This window comes from Fragaria vesca, linkage group LG6 (assembly GCF_000184155.1).
Source record: "Fragaria vesca subsp. vesca linkage group LG6, FraVesHawaii_1.0, whole genome shotgun sequence".
NCBI classification, from domain to species: Eukaryota; Viridiplantae; Streptophyta; class Magnoliopsida; order Rosales; family Rosaceae; genus Fragaria; species Fragaria vesca.
The window spans coordinates 36200973-36204029 of record NC_020496.1 but is presented as its reverse complement, the minus strand read 5'-3'; the positions used below and the strand labels follow the sequence as shown (position 1 = coordinate 36204029).

Below are 3057 nucleotides of genomic sequence, written 5' to 3'. Positions count from 1 at the left end.
TCTCTCTCTCTCTCTCTCTCTCTTCTCTCTCTCTCTCTCTTTCTCTCTCTCTCTCTCTCTCTAGACCATCACTCTCATGCCGGCCTCTCTCTCCATTCTCACCGCTCCTTCCTCCACCGCCACCTTCAACTACACCACCCCCACCAACGCCACCTCCAACTTCGTCCCCATAAACGCCACCACCCTCAACACCGTCAAGACCCTCTTCAACATCACCCGACCACCTCCGCACCCTCCTCGGAGCCAACAACCTCCCCCTCTCGACCCGACCCGACTCGCCCGTCCTCGCCGCAACAAGCTCCTCGTCCCCTTCTCTTGCACCAAGCCTCAGATCTGAGTCACATTTCTCTCTCACCCGACTCACCCGTCTCCGTCGTGGTCAAAACGCTGCTGCTGCCACCTTTCTCTCTCTACGAAGCCTTCCCGCCGACCCACCACCGTCCCTCGAAATTTCAAAGGGGTAAGAAATCAAGGTAAGTTCTTCAATTTTTCTGGTTTAATTAGCTTTGATGATAGATTTATGTGTTTTTGTTTAATTTGATTTTGATTTTAATTTTGGTTAGGATGTGATTGGTATGATGGTGGTGGCATGGTGGTTATTTGGTACAGTGGTGGTGGTGGTATATTTGGGGCAGATTGTTGGCATGAAATTGAAAAGGAGATATTGTATTGAAGTTTACTAACCCCCAGTAGAAGTTTACTGGGGGGCAGTAAACTTCTACTAGGTTTACTAGGGGGCAATGAATTTGTTTATTAGGGTAAGAATATGTATATGTTGTGTATAATTGGCATGAAATTGAAATGAATATACTGTATTGAATTTTACTGACCCCCAGTAGAAGTTTACTGGGGGCAATAAACTTCTACTGGGTTCACTAGGGGCCAATAAAGTTGTTTATTAAGGTAAAAATTGGTATCTGTTGTGTGTTGTGCCCCTGAAATTGAAAGGGAGTTTTTTTTTTGCAAGTTTACTGATCCCCAGTAGAAGTTTACTGGGGGGTAGTAAATTTTATTTTTTTCATATGCAGTTTATAAATGCAAGTTTTTACTACTTATATGCAGGATGAGAAAAAATTCAAGACAATTAGTTGTTATTTCTGAAACTTGCGGTGGTGATGGTGGTATTTGGGGCGGTCGGAGTGAGTGGATAAAAACCTACGATGGCGTTTTATTTTTTTAAAATTTTTTTTAGCCTTTAGCGACGGAATTCAACTATTCCGTCTCCTAAGTGGATAATTTTTTTAATTGTAAAATAAAATCCATCGTCTAAGTGCTTAGGAGACAAAAGTATTCCGTCTCCTAAGAACCACTTAGGCGACGAAATTTTAGGTTCCGTCGCCTAAGTGTCTACCTCACCACACTTAAGCGACAGATCTTAGCCGACGGACGTTTCGTTTCCTAAGTACTTAGGAGACGAAATCTATCATTTAGGAGACGAAATAATTCCGTCTCCTAAGTGTTTTTTTCCAGTAGTGTGGGTCTCCTTCTTTTGTAATCATTTACGAATTAAGGTTGGGTTAGAGCCACATGGGTAGGATTAGGAACGAGTGTAGTACGTTGAAGAGAAGGACTTTTAGGCACCGAAAATGAGAGGGTTCAAAGCAACAAAAAAAAAACATGGTATCTACTATCTAGTCCCCTTTTTTTTTCTTTTTTGAAGAATATCTAGTCCTCTTTATTTGTGTACCTTTTAACCCCAAAAAAACAAAAAAAAAAAAAAAAGAAAAGCCTAATCTACATCAAGAGTTTAAGACATCTTTAGTCCCTGCAAACACCCGGCCACCCTTAAAATAATGTCAAAGAAACAAGTAATGAAATAAATCCGACCATGTACCTTGGCAAGGTTGGAGAAGATACGGATTTCCTTCAAACCCCAGCGGACAGACGCAGCTGCAGTCAAGCCTTGAAACATTATTGTACGACGAAGAACTAGCCTCGCAATAGGGTCTCGAGTCATTATAGCTTGAGTGTGATCCGATGAACCCCTTGAATATTGTGAAGTATGAACTATCATCATATAATCTTATGTTCCAATCAAGAACCACAGGAACCATTCCCATACTCGCCTCAATAGCCCTGAATCTCGGTAAATCTTCCAAAAACCATGCTTTCTTGAGCTCCATAGTGGTATTTGAAATATTATAATTCTGAAACCATGTTTGCTCGGCCAGGAAGGCGTAGTCGTAATACGTCAGCAAGTGTTCATCAGTTTCTAAATATTGTATCTTTGTAGCGATCAAAGTGAGATATGGAGGGAGAGTAGCTTGACAGCAGTTAATACCATTAAAACAATCATATAATTCATATCGATATGAATATCCATATGATGAATTATATCCATGAATATCGTCTATACTCGAATCTGCATTACAAGCTGAAAAGCACCCACCAAGAACAAGCTCGTCAGATTCTGACCTTACCAACGCCGAGAATCCACAGCTCATTACATTGATTCTGTTGGATGTCTGTGAATATATGAGAGGGCCTCCTGTCAAATTCGGGGCCAACTGCCGAGTTGATCTGTTTCCTTCGTAGAAGAAAATCGCCGGGTTGACAACTAGTAGAGTACCTTCCATAGAAATATTCAGAACCTCTAGCTTCGGCTGTGTGCGCCTCAAGAAAGGCTTGTGACCTCTGGAGTTGTTGGTGCACTCTATTTCAAACCATTCGTCGTAGTAACAATCTTTGTTAGGGCCGATCCCGAAAGGGTATGGGATGCTAATATTTCCGCAATGAGTTTTGCAATTAGGCTTTGCTATCGGCCATGATAAGGATGATGACGTTGCCATGGTACTTGTTGACCAGAACCTTAACAGAAGAGTGATATGAACTAGCAATTGCAATAATATTACTGCCATTGAAGTTTTGATCTTCTTCTAAATTTCTGTCTTGTTGGTGTGTAGCTCCTTTCATGGTGTATTTAAATGAAGGATATGCCAATTAGTCATTGATATCCAAGTACATCATACTGCTTATTGATCAGGAGGAGCATTAGGCATGCTGACGTGGTTTTTCGGAGCACTGAAAAATTTCTCAGCACGTAATTATTTAAAACAA

At 41.2% G+C, this 3057-nt stretch overlaps 1 pseudogene; it reads right to left on the bottom strand.

Moving 5' to 3' along the window:
- Window positions 1–2789, bottom strand: part of LOC101304609 — an 11452-nt pseudogene extending 8663 nt beyond the window's left edge.
- Window positions 2790–3057: the final 268 nt, after the last annotated feature.